Below are 18,563 nucleotides of genomic sequence, written 5' to 3'. Positions count from 1 at the left end.
CACTGCAGATGGAGATAAATGGGCTATTAGTTTGGAAATACACTCAGTATTTATTTTGAGTTTACAGGCTTATCAGCTCCTGTCAATTACATTACCACAGAAAAGAAATCAACAAAACAAACTTGCCGTGCTGATCTAATCTCTTAAACAAGTTGATGAACTAAATATGATTCGAAAGTTAGTAAAAATACAATTTGTAGTAGTACCAGGGAAAGAGTACTTTAAAAAGTTATTGGGTTAAAATTAAGCCCATGTTCTCTTTCTTTCAAGAGGATGCAATTTTTTGAAAATGGCAACATGACAAAAACATCTGAAGGATAATTTGAGGAATGGCATTGTAAGAAGTGGAATTTCTCAACACAGTCAGAATAAAGCACAGATTAGCCAGCTTGCTGCTCTGGGAAACAAAACAACCTAATACAAAAATAATCAGTTACTTCATTCTTCAAGCATAGCTCTAACAGATGGAAGTAAAAAAAAAAATCTGCGTTTGTGTACGAATACCTATGATAGCCATCTTTTCTCTAAAGTGCCATTTAGGTTGCACATTCACACAAAACACAGTGGAAAAAGCTGAAACAAAATACTAAGGTCTATATTGACTACAGTCCAGCGGTATTAAAGAATAAGAAAGATTTGCAGGGCTCAAACTGAACAAAGAACAAATTCTGTTCAGAATAATTTGTAAAGTACAACAAGGGAGAACACTAGTAACTTGTGTTGTATAGGTATAAAACAAAAAAACAAATTAGAATCTGCTTAGTGTACCCCCAGAAGTAGAGAATAAAGGACCACAAAGATCAGAGACCTGTACAAGGGAGTCTATGTCCCATGCTGCATTCCAAATCAACCACCTTAGAACACAGCTATTTATCTCATAAGAGAGTAATACACAGCAGTAGAGGTAGCTACAGCCTTCTGGGTCTTGCAACTCAAATTCTTACATTGATAAAAGCCACATAACACTTACTATAAAATGGAGAGCAAACTAGAGGAAAGGTGAGGAGGATAAAGTCCACATTTTGAATTCTTTCATGACAAATTTAACAAAGGTCTGACAAAAATGTTGGCTTTGCATAATGGGCTGACAGCATTGCTGGATAACAGAACAACTGACATCATCCACCTGGTCTTGTGCAAAGCTTTTGACACTGCCCCACACAATATCCTTGTCTCTAAACTGGAGAAACATTGATTTCATGCGTAGAAATGCAATTTGTAGGATATCAATGTTTCTGACTCTTCTGGCTGATGGAAATCCCATGAACTCGATGTGAAGAAATAGGATCTTTGAAATGAGACAGTCAAAATCGGGATAATAGTCACCTCAAAGCAAGCTAAATATAATACACCAGTAATCTTTCCATGGTCATGATATGCAGTAAGCTCCCTTTATTTATTTATTTATTTATAAATAAATATTTTTTTCAAACTCAAATAACTAACAGAAGTTGTGTGCATTTTTTATTAGCTCAGTCTTGAAACTTCTGTACCAGTCATTATCAACTCCACAATTTCAAATAGAGCTTGCTTCACTTAGAACAGACAGCTTGGGGTACATATCACGGACTCTCCAAATTTCTATGCTTCTATGGCCACAGATGGAAGATCCAAAGAAGGAGAGAAAAAACACAGTTCTGACAGGGTAATCTGGAAACACTGATTTTTGAAGAATTTGATGTGAATGTTTAGAAATAATAATTCTTCAACAGACAAAACCAGAAAGATGTCTTATTGGACATTAAAAAGAGCAGGGAACAAAGCACCAGCATTTCTCTGATGAGGCTCAACAATTTATGTGAATCAAATAATAATACACACTAATACAAGGACACAGTAGCGATATAGAGGTTCACATGAAAAAGCTATATCAACTTGAGAATTAAGAGAATTAGTCGTAACAACTATCAAGACAAAATTTATTGTAGAATTTACCATTTAGCCATTAACCACTTTGTTAGAGGTGTAATTCTAGCACCAGTGTAATTGCCTTGGAAATAACCTTGATAATAGGTTTTGTGACTTTTTAAAATTTAAATGTGTGAGTCAGTCTGCAAGGTAAATCCTGAAGAGGAAAAAAGAAACTGCTGAGTTTAACACACTGAGGCTTTCTATGAAGATGAGGAGCCCACAGAAGAGTCAGGTACAGAGAAAACATACACTATAAATATTCTTTATGTAAAAAAATACAGGACAGGGAGGTATGAGTGTAAATGGGAACCAGGTCTCAATTTTTCTAAGCATTGAATGTGAAAGTTAAAAATTGTTATCTTAGTAATATGCTGGCAAAGTTGATAGATTACTTAATAGAGATCTGAAAGCTGTAATTAACACTGAAGCACAAAATTATACTGCAGTTTTAACAGACCTTGTAGGTTACAAAACTTAATATAAAGAATAGTCTGTATATGAACTTTGTAAGGGTGGTGGTGTTGGGTGAGGATGTTGTTAGTAGATGGTGGGATATGGAGATCCGTCGTCTGAATTGTTTTGTTTTTCCACCTTTTTTTTCCCCATAAAAATCAATTAGTCTGTGAGTTTTGATTGTGAAAGGGGAGCTAACACTTTATATGACCATACTTCACTCTGTAGTCTGTCAAATTATTAATAGGGTATACTTTAAGCAGAAGATATAAGCATACAATTTCTTTTTCATCATAATATATTTTTTATTCTTCTGTGTGCAATTTTTAACATTTGCCTATGATTTTTTCTGAGTGATTAAGAGTGATGGGTATAAAAAAAAAACCATATCCATGTGCCTGCCCAGGAAATCTCAATGTCCTGTTTATTTGTTTTGGGTCTTTTTGGTTTTGGTTGTTTTTTTTGGGGAGGTCTTTTATATGAGAAAAAAAAACAGATTCACAAAGCTATTTGAATGGCTCACCCCAAAAAAATGGAAACCAGAGGAAGATGTATAAACTTTTTGTCTGAACAAGTCATTATCTACTAATTTTCACTATACATCTCTTGTGGATTCATTGGGTTTGATACCCCATGAGTGTCACTTCAGTCTGGTATCATAGTCTAAATAACAATGCTTTAAGTTATACTGAGAACAGCTGACTCGCATATATTCCTTGTATCCTTACAGCCCTATAGTGATAAAAGCTTTTAAGGGTCACAAGTGATACCTCTTTCCTACTTGAACCTGAATTATTTTTCCTACTGACTACTTGGCCTGTGAGCGCCCCTTGATGCAATTTGGTGACAGACCTTGAGGTAAGCTCATTGCAGGTGGCAAATCCAATGGAAAAGGCTTTGGTTTGGAACTCTTCAAGCTAGAATGCACTAAGAGGGAAAGAATGCTTTAAATCAGCATCAAATTAGCACAAGAGTTTTTTTCCTCAGTCCTTACGATATTTGTTTTTTAGGTTCTGAGGCTGGAAGAATATGTCATAATCTCAATTGCTACAGAAGATGCACAGTGAGAATCTCCTCATGGTCTATGTATCAACTTCAGTCTTTTCAAGAAAGCCAAAGAAGACTTTGAAAGCCAGTGACGTGGCAATTTAGAATTTAATCTACTGATTTTGATTTATCTTTACAGTTATATCTTGACCTTCAAAGTTTCTGGTTAACATCCTGGTGGCTGTCTAGAACCTCAAAATTGTTCTTATTTTTTTGGCTGTGTTTAGCTCACTACCATTCAGTGAGCTACCATTTTCATCTTTGTAATTTGACCTTGGGTGGCATCCATATAAAGGATTTATGTAAAATATTCAAGATCTTTTCAAAATCTTTTGCCTGTCTTTTCTTTCTTCTTTCTGACTGTGCCATGTACCTCAATTTCTATGGCTTATACCAAAGCTAAGCTGTTTCGATGCCCTAGATTAAGTTACTAATTTAATTTTTAGCATTGGCATATATTCCCTTGCTTCTGATAATTACCAGCTCTGCACAAGTAAATAGAAAGCCACATATACACTCTGTTCCTAGATACCTAAAATTTTACGTTGTATATTACATGTTTTGAATTTAAGTCATGTAACTGATACCCATTACTGCTATTTATTCATCTTTTCCATTCTCTGACTTTTGCACCCTTACTAGTATGATATTATCCATTTAGCATTTATGTCACTTATGTTTATGTTTGTGACTATCCAGATGTTGCTGCTTCTTCTCACAGGCATTTTTCACTATTTTCATGAGCTCCTAAGGAGCCTCATACATTATTCTATTTTCCTTTTCTAGGGTCAAGCCATTCACAGTTAGTAGGCTTTCATCTGTCTCTAAGGTATGATTCCATTGAAATTCTGTTTTAAATTGTCATCTTCATCTACAAATGCACAGTCTTATGAGCAGCAGCTGAGCTTCCTATTCATCTTTGCTGTCTAGTGAGCCTTGGGTCCTTTCATGAAAGCTTTAGTTTGAATAGAAGTGCTTTCAGATGGATCACACACTTCAGATAGGTTGGAGACTTATGATCATCAAGGGTTATTTGTCTATTGGATTCTCATTCTCTTTCTTTCTGTCCCATGTATATATGAAAGTGTTGAACCTTTTAAGTTGCTGGCCATCTGCCTCCTTCATTTCATGCAGACATCAGCATCATGCAGCTCTTTCCATCTGGCTAAGCTTTCAGAAATGTTTTCATTTCAAAATCTACTGGAAATATTTTTCTAACAACAACTTTATTAGCCATCTGAGTTTTCCTTTGACACTTTGCCTTGTAATCAGATCAATTCTTTAAGGTAACTTCCAAAAATCAAAACACTTGGATCCCCGATGTATTTCCTGTCGTTTAGATTGTATACACATGCTGAAAGGATAGGTCTCTCTTTTAAATAATGTTTATGGTAGTTGTAACAACAACTCTGGCTAAAATAACTGCCTCATTATGTTCGGCATAATGCAAACTCAGTGAAATGACAGCCCTTTGGGACAAATTGTTTCCATCCAAATTCTTCTTCCAAGATCACTGACATGTCACCTACCAATAGAAGTCAATGCAGAAACATCAAAGAGAGGACTGATACGGGGACCTTTTACATCACAAAGAAGGTGACTAAATGCATATTTGCATAGTTAATTGCTTATTTGATGGTCACATAATTAGCTGCCATTTCTAGCTGCAGTTTAAACTCTTCATTTAGGCATAAAATAGCACCATTAAACATTTATTTTTTTCTGCATTCTTCTTGTTATTTCCAAGTCTAAGATACCAGATAAACACCTTGGTTGATTTAATTACTGTGAATGGATAATGTCCAGCTTCTAATGACATCCACTGTCTGTTTCTCTCGTCAACAGATCAGAAAGGGAAAAAGTAATTACTTTACTTTGTCTTTTGTTTTGTCCCTCAAAATTTATTACCTGCCAACTTGAACTATGTAGCAATGCCTTTGTGCTTCATCAGAGTTGAACATATTCAATAAAACACTGTGATGGCATTCAATTTTCCATTTTCTCAACTTTTCTTTCATTTCTATTGTAAAACAGTTTTTCTTATCTTTAGAACTTCTCTCTTACTTTAAAAACACTGGAAATTAATCTTTTTTACTACTTGCAGAATTGTTTCAATAAATTAAGGGGGAACAAGTGGGAGGTTGAAATGAAAAACTGATTTTTATTTTATGATCTCAATAAAATAACCTACTGAGAAAGAAAAATCACATATCAACAAATCACACTGTAATACAGTAAATCTTCTTCACCTTCTGAGCTTCAGAGTTATATCAACAGGTTGAAAGTCAAAAAATGCCATAAAGCTCAGGTTAGAAGTTTAGGAGGGCAGGGGAGGGGAGAGAAGGCAGCAGAGTAATCTCTCAAGTGTCCAAGTTTCTTTCACACATAAAAGCAGAAACACCTGACACAGCACACAGGCCAGGAAACCAACTGCTTTCTACTCAGGGAAAATCAGCTAAGATGTTACTTAAATGCAAAATCTAAAAATACATGAACCACACTATTTCTCTGCCTTCTGTTGTACATAACTGCTTTATTCCTGGACACTTCATGAAACACAAACACTTCAAGCACTCTAATGCTACCATGTGTTCATATATTGTGTTATGTGAACACATTTGCTTGCTTTCCATACAACTTTTGCATACAAGACTTTTTTCTCAAAAAGGCCATTACCCCACTATCGCCCTAAAGGCTTAGGTTTTAATTGTTTGGTGGAGAATAGGGAGAAGCCAGGAGAAAAGGGAAGAGAGAGAAAGGCATCGCACACATAGTATACTAGGTGACTCATAGGGAAAAACAGCGTTTGAGAATAACTGCAGCAGGCATTATTCCAGAAATAGATTACTCTGGAAGTCCATTAATTTTACTGTGAGGCATGAAGTGGGTAAAGACGATGGCCACTCTCAATGTGAAAGGCAAAGCTGCAATGGAATCCTTATCACATTAGCTAAGTAAGCATGGCAGGTGTCGGTGTTTAAGCCCAGTCAGTTAACTCAGAACCACACAGCTGCTCGCTCATTTCCCTCCTTCTTCCCCTCCACTCCCAGTGGTGTTTGGAGGAGAATCAAAAGAATGTAAACCCCATGGGTTGAGATAAGAATAGCCCAGTAACTAAGGTATAACACAAAACCACTACTGCTGCCACCAATAATAATAATAAGGCAAATAACAAGGGGAGAGAATATAAAACTAAAACTGGAAGGAAAGAAAATAAAACCAATACACACAAGTGATGCACAATACAGTTGCTTACTATCCATCAACTGATACACAGCCTAACCCAAACAGCGATCTGGGCCTCCCCCCAGTTCATATACTGGGCATGATGCCCTGTGGTATGAAATACCCCTTTGGCTAGTTTGGGTCAGGTGTCCTGTCTCTGATTCCTTCCCAGCTTCTCTTCTCACTGGCAGAGCACGAGAGACTGAAAAGTACTTGATTGGAGTAAACATTACTTAGCAACAACTAAAACATCAGTGTGTTATCCGCTTTGTTCTCAGACTGAAGGAAAAAACACAGCACTGCACCATCTACCAAGAAGGAGGAAAACAACTTACAGCTGTAACCAACACACAAGTCTTTCAGCAGGCTCCTAAAGATCTGAAAGAAAGAGAGAGTCTCCAGCCTTGAAACAGGATGAGGATATTTCCTTGGAGGACAGCTCTACACCTCAACCATCTGACACCTACTGGACGCCTACCTATGCTAGCAATGCACACCAAATGCTGGCATTGAGTATCATCTCCTCTATGAAACTGTGAAATATATCTCTGTTGCCACATCCTTATGCCACAGTTTTTGCAGTAAATGCAGTTTATAGTGGGAAGAGTAAAAGAATTTAAGTCAACAGGCAGAGAAATTGAGTATCTGCTGTCAAACTGCTGCATGTCAATAAGGTTGTACAACAAATATTTGGGGACTTCTGTATTGACTAGTGACAGGCAACATGTAGTGAACTAAGTATCAGACAGAACATTCTCAAATATGCTTGTGATATTCATCATTGTCTCGGTATCTTATACATCAGTCTAAATGTACAAACCTTACAGCTATTAATCACAAAGTGATTTCTGAACCAAGATTGTGATCCCTCTGCACAAAATATATATGCAGACTTTTAACATGTACTACATTATTTTCTTCATCATCAGCTGACTGCACATGCCTTAGAAAAGTTATAGATTTACTGAAAGTCTAAATATGTCCACTGATATGAACAACACCGAAAAAATGTCCCCTTGCATATGTTTAAGCACACCACATAAAATGAAAGAAATATTGCTATACACAGACATTTACAGCTGGGCAAAAACTATCAGTTGCTGGTATGAAAATAACTTGTGGCTCCTACGTGTCATTTCCCTTAATCTTTATTATTTCATGCATGTGTAACACTCTCCAGTTCTCCAAATTTACTCCTGTTTCACAATCCTCTGAGCAAGAGCAGATGAGGCCCATCAGGTTAATACATTTTTATTACATACTCATGGATTTTAGTGTTCTTCTTTGCAGATATAAGGCTTTATTTATTTAAATGTGGCATTCACCCTTTAGTGCATTTATTACAAGGCTGACATTTTACTTTTTTTTTTCCCCATCAGAACCAAACACCAGGAGCATTAACTTTTACTGTAGCCTTTATAAGCATTTTTCCAAGTTAGAAGTTTTCAAGGCAACTGATCACTTAGATGTGGTATTGGCCTGTATAATTTTACTTCAGTTTCCTGTTAGAAGTCACACATGTTAGTCAAAGTACAAGATAAGATTCTCCCAAATAATGGTACTGCTTTGTGACTCAAGGAAGAGGAAGTACAAGATCGCTTTGGGCAAATGTGAAGTGTTGTTGGGTTTCTTTTAAGTTTTCTGAGCCAGGAAAGAAAATCCTGATTTCACTCAGAGTGAAAAGAAACAAGAGATCCTTCTTATCGCATTTTGATCTGTTCAAGAAGACCTTTCTGTTCTGCTTGTCCACGTAATAAGAGTAAAAGGAAAGTTGGAAAGAAGGATTTGGGAGCAGGAGTGAGACAAGGAATCAGGGTTAAACTGGCTTTGCTGCTTAATAGTCCAGCTGCATCTTTCTTGAGAGATTATCTCACAGAAAGGTTATAAACCATTTGTTCCTTGTATTGTTGACACTGCTAGCTTTCCTGATACTAATGCACCAGCATATTATCCTAAGAGCATTTACCAGAAGGAGTTTTCCTGGTCAGAACTGTCACCACTAATGAAACCAGTTATTCTGTTCCAAACTGTTCAGCCTATAATAGAGAGCAGGAAAACACCTGCTTTTTAGTCTTCCAGAGGGAAAAATAGTCAGGCAGTTAGTTTTGCTTGGGCAATAATTTGATTCCTTTGGATTTTTTTGCATGTAATAGCCACTTCAGCAGAGAAATGCATAAGATGCCATTTGGCTGTCATTGGGATTTCATGATTATGAACTCCTAAGCACTAGAGCAATTATTCATATTTAACAGGAAAGAGTTTAAATAAAGTTACTTATTTTGTCACAGAATCTAAAGTAACTCTAATTGTGTGATGAAAGAAATTGCTGGGGTTATACTGGAATTAAGAGTGCCAAAGAATATACAATTCACTTATTTTTCCAGTTACTCCAACTCTACAATTTCCTTTTCAGCAGAACCTCTAAACTTTTCTTCATAGCACTAAATGCCACAAAACCCTCAGGTGTACTTGTCATGTGCTTGGCACGGTTAGGAAAACTGCTCAGGCACAAAGTCCCTAAGAAGCAGACAATACTTAGGAGGTGCACAGCAGCTGCCCTTGCCACATGAGACAGCAGGCTGTTCTCTGCCTGTTAGGAAACACCTCTCCCCTAACTATCCTCTTTCCCACTGACTCCCCTAGAAGCGCAGCCTTTTCCAACCAGATGAATCCTGCAGCTCTCAGGGGGGTGCCTGCAAGACCCATCCTCAAGCACCGCAGTAATTCCTGCTGCGGTCAATGTGTAACACTCAAGCATTAAAACAACCAGCAACGTTCTTAAATCACCAGGGACATTCTTAAAGGTCTTTCTTGTGTGTTTTCTGTTTCAAACTTGTTTTTCTTTACTGCAATTTCTATCCTAGGTTACTTTCCAGTCCCTTTGCTACTGTCATGTTTGTTAGCAGCCCCATCACAGCAAGAAATGTTTATTTTAATACTAGCTTGTTCCTTTTATCATCTTATCACAAATCATTTTACAAAAAGGTTAGTATTATACTTCCCATTTGCTACATGAAAATGGAGGATCTGAACCTGGAATTCAAGTCCTTCAAATTACAGCTGAATGGTAATAATGTGTAATATTTAAGCATAACATTCTCCATTTTGATGTAACCAAACACAAACGAAAACATAGATAAAACCAGTATTTCTAATGGTTTAGGCTTAATAAGAGATTTCTCTTATGTATTTTAAATGTCAGGCCAAACAATGCTTGAAAATGTTGCTTTAAGTTACTTTCACTGGACAGGTATTTATAGAGATGCACTGTTAGGAAGGTAGTTGTCTTTTCTCTACCTCCAGTACATCCCTTCTGGCCCCGCAACTGTCAATCAGTTTCTTGATTCAGAGTGATCTTGGATGACAATAGAAAAAGATAAAGGTTAAAAAAATCTCGATAGTCTTTATTATTTCTGGATGTGACAGCAGTATTCGAGAGAGACAAACTAAAGGATTTCCAAGTTGATTATAACAAATGTCTGTCTATATATAGATTTATAGTTACTCTCTGAGGGAGTGCTAGCTGGTGCTAAATTTAATTATAAAAACACTTTTACAGACTTGCTATTCTGGATAATAATCCCCCAACCACTATTAATCTTTTATGTTGAATAACTCCATTCTTGGAAAGTTCAGTTTGCAGAATAAAAAAAGATTCTTCATTCTGTCATGATTATTTTTTACAATTTGAATTTACTCCATACTAAACTGTTTTCACAACGAAGAAAAAGGCTAAATGAACTTCTGATTTAGAAATAACAGAAACATGGCATTGTTTGGAAATAACAGAAACATGTGCAGCCTTCTAGATATCAAAGAAACATTGAAGCAGAGCTTTTTCTTTATTGTTTGGTCTCTACTTAGTTTTGGGGGAGCTCTTTTGTATGGATGAGGGCGAACTCACAGCCTGTCAAGAAAATCACTTCTACTTTAACCCCAAGGAAATACTGTAGGGATTCAGAAGTCTCTATTTCACAATTATCAGAAAAACTAAAGTGAAATTCCTAGATTAATGTCCTCAGATAAATAGTTTTATAGGCCTGCATGAGCTTACCAAAGCTACTCTTTGTTTTTTAAAACCAGAAGATGCTAGCTATGGTTTAGCACCATCACAGCATCTTCATAATACACATATTTTCACAGAATCACAGAATCCCAAGGGTTGGAAAGGACCTCAAAAGATCATCTAGTCCAACCCTCCTGCAAGAGCAGGGTAACCTAGAGTACATCACACAGGAACTTGTCCAGGCAGGCCTTGAATATCTCCAATGCAGGAGACTCCACAACCCCCTGGGCAACCTGTTCCAGTGCTCTGTCACTCTCACAGTAAAGAAATTTTTCCTGATGTTCACATGGAACCTCCTATGCTCCAGTTTACACCCATTGCCCCTTGTCCTATCACTGGACATCATTGAAAAAACCTAGCTCCATCATCCTGACACTCACCCTTTACATATTTGTAAACATTGATGAGGTCACCCCTCAGTCTCCTCCAAGCTAAAGAGTCCCAGCTCCCTCAGCCTCTCCTCATAAGGGAGAAGTTCCACTCCCTTAATCACCTTTATGGCTCTGCTCTGGACTCTTTCAAGCAATTCCCTGTCCTTCTTGAACTGTGGGGCCCAGAACTGGACACAATATTCCAGATGCGGCCTCACCAAGGCAGAGTAGAGGGGGAGGAGAACCTCTCTTGACCTACTAACCACACCCTTTCTAATGCACCCTAGGATGCCATTGGCCTTCTTGGCCACAAGGGCACATTGTTGGCTCACGGTCATCCTCCTATCCACCAGGACCCCCAGGTCCCTTTCCCCTTCACTACTGTCCAGCAGGTCAGCCCCCAACCTGTACTGGTACATGGGGTTGTTCTTCCCCAGATGCAAGACTACACTTGCCCTTGTTGAATTTCATCAAGTTCCTCTCTGCCCAACTCTCCAGCCTGTCCAGGTCTCACTGAATGGCAACACAGCCCTCTGGTGTGTCAGCCACTCCTCCCAATTTAGTATCATCAGCAAACTTGCTGAGGGTACATTCAGTTCCCTCATCCAGGTTGTTGATGAAAATATTAAACAGCACTGGTCCCAGCACCGACCCCTGAGGGACTCCACTAGTCACAGACCTGCAGCTAGATTCTGCCCCATTGACCACAACTCTCTGCCTTCTTCCTTCCAACCAGTTCTTGATCCACCTCTCTACCTGATCATCAAGCCCACACTTCCTTAGCTTATCTATGAGGATGCTGTGGGAGACAGTATCAAATGCCTTACTGAAATCAAGAAAAAACACATCTACTGCTCTACCATCACCCAGCCACCTAGTTACTTCCTCATAGAAGGCTATAAGGTTGGTCAAACTTGACTTCCCCTTGGTAAAACCATGTCGGCTGCTCTTAATGACCCCCTCATCCTTGATATGCCTAGAGATGGTGTCAAGAATAAGTTGTTCCATCACCTTTCCAGGGATGGAGGGAAAGCTGACCGGTCTATACTTACCCGGGTCCTCCTTCTTGCTCTTCTTATAGACTGGTGTGACATTTCCCATCCTCCAATCCTCAGGCACCTCTCCTGCTTCCCATGACTTACCAAAGATGATGGAGAGTGGCTCAGCAATGACCTCCGCCAGCTCCCTCAGCACCCGCGGGTGTATTCCATCCAGACACATCGATTTATAGATGTCCAGATTACTTAACTGATCCCTAACCCAATCCTCATCCACCAAAGCAAACTCCTCCTTTATCCTGACTCCTTCTGGGGCTATAGGGATCTGGGTCCCCCAGGGAGAGTCTGCAGGAGTAAAGACAGAGGCAAAGAAGGCATTCAACACCTCTGCCTTCTTTATATCCTCTGTCTCCAGGGCACCCACCTCGTTCAGCAGTGGGCCTATATTGCCTCTTGTGTTAGTTTTATCTGCTATGTATTTGAAGAAGCCCTTTCTATTGTCCTTAACCCGACTTGCCAGATTAAGTTCCAAGGAGGCCTTAGCTGTCCTAATTGCCTCCCTACATCCTCTAACAACTGTCTTACATTCCTCCCAAGTGGCCAGCCCCTCCTTCCATAATCCATAGATTCTCTTTTTCCATACAAGTTTGCCCAGCAGTTCCTTGTTTAACCATGCTGGTCTCCTGGCTACCCTACTTGACTTCCTACTCATTGGGACACTCTGATCCTGAGCTTGGAAGAAGTGGCTCTTGAATGCTGACCAACTATCTTGAGCCCCTTTACCACCTAGTACCCTTTGCCATGAGACTTCCCTTAGCAATTGATTGAAGAGGCCAAAGTTGGCCCTTTGGAAATCCAGAAATGTGGCTTTGCTAGGTATTCTATTCCTCCCACACAGGATCCTAAACTCCACCATCTCATGGTCACTGCAGCCCAGGCTGCCATTGATCATCACTACTTCAACTAGACCCTCCTTGTTGGTGAGTACCAGATCCAGCAGCGCTCCTCTCCTAGTTGGTTTGTCCACCATTTGCACTAAGAACTTATCATCAATGCACTGGAGGAACCTCCTAGACTGTGAATGATTGGCTGTGTAAGTCTTTCAGCAAATATCGGGATAGTTAAAATCCCCCATGAGGACCAAAGTACATAGTTGTGAGGCTGCTTTCAGTTGCCTGTAGAAAGCCTCATCAACTCCTTTGTCCTGATCAGGAGGTCTATAATAGACCCCCACAACTGTATCACCTGTACCAGCCTGTCCCTTAATTCGTACCCACAGACTTTCCACTTGCTCCTCATCTGCCCCTGGACAGAACTCAATACATTCTCGTTGCTCTCTCACATAAAGAGCAACTCCACCACCTTGCTTTGCTGACCTATCTTTCCTAACAAGGACATAGCCATCCATGACCACATTCCAGTCATGTGAGCTGTCCCACCATGTCTCTGTAATTGCCACCAGTTCATAACCTTTAGACTGCACACAGACTTCTAACTCCTCCTGTTTATTCCCCATGCTTCATGCATTGGTGAACAGGCATTTCAGGGAGCAAGCAGAGCATGCTAGTGGCACCCTTGGAAGGTGGGAGGCCTTCTGGTCTTCATTAACACTAGAACAATGCCCCACTAGTTCAAACCCAGCTACAACCCCCTTGCACTTTGAATCTAACCTAATGCTCTGTGAGTGAGCTCTGCTAGCTCTTGCCCTGGTACCCTTTTTCCCCTGCAGGACAGGGTCTAAACAACTACCCTTTCCCTCAAATGAAACAATAGATTGAGAGTTCTCCCTAGTCCACCATCCTTCAAGCCCTAGCATGTTTCTCTTGGGCTTGTCCCCAACAGGCCCAGTTATCTCCCCTTCCTACCTAGTTTAAAGCCCTGTCAATGAGCCCTGCTAACTCCTGCCTCAAAAACCTTTTCCCCCTCTGGGACTGGTGTATCCCACCTGCCACCAGCAAACCAGGTGTCTCATATAGCAGCCCATGATTAAAAAACCCAAAACCCTGCCTTTGGCGCCAGTCATGTAGCCATACATTAATCTGCAGACTCTTCCTATTTATCTCTTCACCCTTGCTTGTAACAGGTATGGAGGCAAACACCACTTGTGCTCCAGACCTTCTAACCAGCCATCCCAGGGCCCTGAAGTCTCTCTTCATTGCCCTTGCCCTCCTTGTAATAATTTTATAACTGCCAACCTGAAAAACCAGCAGCGGATCGTAGTCAGAGGGCTGCACCAGATCAGAGAGTTTCCTTTTAACATCTCCAGTCCGAGCCCCAGGTAGGCAGCAGACTTCCCTGTGGGATGGATCTGGTTGACAAATTGGTCCTTCTGTTCCCTTCAGAAGGGAGTCACCATCACAATTACTCTTCTTTTCTTCTTGGCTGAGAAAGTTCTAAGGCATGGGGGTGAGCGACAAGCCCTAGGTGACTCACTAGATAGATCTACCCCTCCATCACCATTTACCTGGCCCTGTAGTTCCAAGATCTCATACCTGTTATTCAAGGGCAACTGGGAGGAAGGAAGGGATTGTGAGGGTTTTCACTTACCTCTTTGAGGAGGGACCTCCCTCCATACTTCCTTGTCCCTTAAGTTTACTCCTTCTGTCTGATGGTAGGAGGGAAGGGGATCCATCACTTGTTCAACCACTTCCCTCTGCCCTTGCCTTAGGGTGTGGCTCCACCAATCTATTTCACTTTCACATTCTCTGATGGCTCTCAACCTTTCTACCTCCTCCCTCAGTTCAGCCACCTGCCTGAACAGATCATTTATTCTCTCACACCGCACACAAGCGGTGTCACTGGCTGTCTCTGGTACAAGTGCCGGGCTCAGGCATTCACTGCAGCCAGAGACCTCCACAGCCGCATGTCTGCAGGAAGGCTCAGTCTGGGTACCCACATTATTCCTCACTACAGGTTTTGGTCGAGTGGTGACCATGATCTATCTGGTCCATCGGTCCGTCTACATCTCTCTGCACAAGCAAGCAGTCCTTCCTCCTGCACTCCACGCGAGTCCTCTTGACCAGGCGGACCCCCCACTCACCTGCCCACGCAAACTGCCTGCTCACACTCCCCGGGCAGGTTTTTAACCGCTCACAGCTGGTGCCGCTCCTCCTGGCTCTGCCCCCTGTGAGTCAGCTGCTCGCGTCAGCTGAGCTGCAGGCTCCTGCGCAAGTCCTGTCGAGGACTTGAGGCTCCTTTCTCAGTGGCTCTTGTCGCTCTGAGTTGAGGCTCCTGGACGCTGATCTCGCCCCACTCCGCTCCGGTGTTGCAGGCGTCCTCTCTCAAGCTACTCACCCCAGCAATTTTTCACAGTAAGTGCTATAATGTTTAGCTTCCTAATAGAGTGCGTATAGCATAATGGTATATTGAAATCTTCTTTTAAGGTGTGATTACTTTGGCAGGACAGAGAAATCAACCTTGAACATTACTTTTTTATTTTGTAAACCTCAATTACCCAGTATGATTCAAGCTCCTCAAATATTTGATATTAAAAATAATAAGAAGGAGGGGAAAAAAGTACAGGGGGGGAATAACAGTTACAATGATGAACCAAAGTCCAGACCCTCAGCAAGTGAAAGTTGTCCTTGCCCATGGCAGAAGGGTAGGAACTAGATGAACTTTACAATCTCTTCCAATTCAAACCATTCTATGATTCCGTATTCTATGATTAATGAGCCTAATTTATAATTTATAATTAATTTAACAAATTTAACATTTGGAAACCTAAATAAACATTAGACACAAAGAACATAACTTAATTTAGGTGAAACAAGTAATTCTGCAAGCAGCAGAGAAATAGAAAACTCACTGTTCTTCTATAGATCTGAGTTTTATAGTTGATTATGAGCTGTGACTGAAGTTTTCTCCCTGGCATGGGAATTCTCCCAATTTTCATGACCAAAACACATTATTGAAATGAAAATGGAGAATTAATCTAAATTTACATAAAAATTAAAAAGTATCTGAAATTATGATTAGATGCCTTCACCTACTAAAGCTTATTTGCAGATTTCCAAAATACCTTAACTAAACCCTAAACCCACTAAAACTAGTACAGCCGGTGATCTTACTTCACTTAGTTCATAGATTGATAAAGGCCTTCAGATTATCTCATATAGTTTAAACTAAACACCTCAGATAAATATTAATACTTTCCATGACTACTAGACCTCCTCTACAGAAGAAGGGCATAATGACCTGATCAATGACTCAGCTACTCTGTAATTATCAATGGGTTGATAACCTTCTATCCAGCCCTAGAAATATTCAGCATGAATGATGATGCAAGCATACCTTTTAATGACAGAGAGAGGTCATGGAACTTTGCTCATAGGACAGGGGCAGGTAGAAGGTTTTGCATCAGCATGACTTCAGCAAAGTAGGCCCATTTTTTAAAAGAAATGTATTACAATAGTGTTAATCTGTGGAAAGTTTGACAAGGATGCTCAAGGACAGAAAATTGTGAATCAAAAACCAGTAGTGAGGACTTTTAAAAATCACTGCCAGTACTTGCAAGGATATTCAGCACATCAGTGTAGATGTGTGTCATGAGAAAGGGAGCAAGTCATACAATAAAGAGCAGCTCCCTAACAAAAATAAAATGTGAATATCGAGCAAATCACTCATATGCCAGTTTTCAAGGCAAAGACTAGAAAGGATCTGAAAACAGCCATGAAAGAGAGACATACAGTTCTCATTTCAAACAGTCTTTCAGGTGGGTCAGGCACCAGGGCTGAAGTCTTCACCTGTCTAAGCACCCTCAAACCGTTTTAGTGAGGTAAGTCTCTGGACAGCATTGCCCATAAGAAAAGGACTGATTTGTTAGTATCAAGGCACTAGGAATAGGAAATTCCCTCAAGAATATGTTGGTAATAGAAATGGTTACAGACCAAGCGTAGCTGAAGATAAATATGAGATCTGATAAGCAGTTACAATACTAGCAAGAGATGAGAAAAAGTAAAGGCAAATTACTGACTGAACATAGAAAAGTAATGTTCTCCACCTTGTAATCTCTCACCTAAATCTAGTCTAAATTATAGCTCAGTTGGTGCTCTCTGGGAATGTGAGAAACATAGGCTTAACTTCCTTCAGGCCAAAGTGTTATATGAACTGAGGTACCTCATTTCCTGCACAACTGCTCCAGGACTGCATGAAAACACATACTAAAAAACACCATTGCTTTGCGTTTGCTTTTCAAAGAAGAATGTCATCTGAAAAAGACTGATTTGGCACCTGGTTTGGGGTTTTTTGTATTTATTTTGTGTCTTCCTACCTGCTAGAGCTCTGCAGGAAAACTTAACTTCTGAGTCTTGATTTAGGTGGCAGATTGAGCTCTGCTGCTCAGAGTAGCAGCAGATTCCACCCTGGGTACCCAGGAAAGTTTTGGAAACGCCACAGAGATGTCTGCAAGGTCAGCAAGATGTGCAAGATAGGTGCTGGAGTAAGGTTTTCTACCTAGGCTTACCAATTGTACCTAGAAATTTCTTTATGATCAAAAACCTTATTAGCTTTGTTCTTTGAATTCTGTATTTTAAGATATTTTGAGAAAGGAAGTTTTGCAATCATTTATTTTAACTGACTTTATTAAAAACATTTCAGTGTGCTACCAATGGTTGTTACCTATACTATGTTTATTACTGTGGTGGGTTGAGCCTGGCCAGCAATTAGACACCCACCCAGCTGCTTGCTCACTCTCCACAGTTGGCAGGGAGATGATTACTTGGGAAGACAAATGGCATAACCACAAATTTCCCTCCTTCCTCCTCTTTTCCTTGTGCTTTAATGGCGGAGCACAGCATCATATGGGATGGAATGTCTCTCTGGTCAGTATGAGTCACGCGCTCTGTCTGTGTCCCCTTCCCACTTCTTGCCCATCCTCATCTTAATCACCATGGGAGAAGAATGAGGGAAAGAGAAAATGTTGCGTAAGTACTGCTCATCAGTAGTCAATACATTGTTTTATCAACAAACACCAGCACTACTGGGACTGCTATGAAGAAAGTCAACTCCATCCCAGATAGACCCAGTGCAATAACTTACTCTGGATTGCTGATTGAGCTTCCATACTGTTTCAATAAGGAGTTAAAAAAAAAAACAACATTATGGATTCTTGTTTGAATGCTTTACATGGTAGGTACCACTTTGAAAATTATAAAGGCAAACCGCTCTTACAGTAGGATGAGAGGCTAAAATACAAAATATACCCAGCTCTCAAAGAAATGCTCATAACATGGAAAATAAAAATTCTGTTCAACATGGAACAAAACTACACTAGTTCTGAAACACTTACATGAATGAAAAAGACAAGAAAGGCAACTCTCCAGTTGTTTTCCCAGGTGGCAGCAGAAGCTTTCAGTCAGCCATAAATCTCACCATCAATTTTTTTTCTGTAGTCTCCCTGGAATTTAACACTAGAATCTCACCTGTACCTTGGTACAAAGGGAGGTTGATAAGTGCTTCAGATTAAGAAAGAAAATGTATGCCTGCTTCAAC

The sequence above is a fragment of the Pezoporus wallicus genome, unplaced genomic scaffold (assembly GCF_028554395.1).
Source record: "Pezoporus wallicus isolate ANWC-B61680 ecotype Strahan unplaced genomic scaffold, APGP_CSIRO_Pwel_v1 contig_749, whole genome shotgun sequence".
NCBI classification, from domain to species: Eukaryota; Metazoa; Chordata; class Aves; order Psittaciformes; family Psittacidae; genus Pezoporus; species Pezoporus wallicus.
This window is presented reverse-complemented; position numbering follows the sequence as displayed.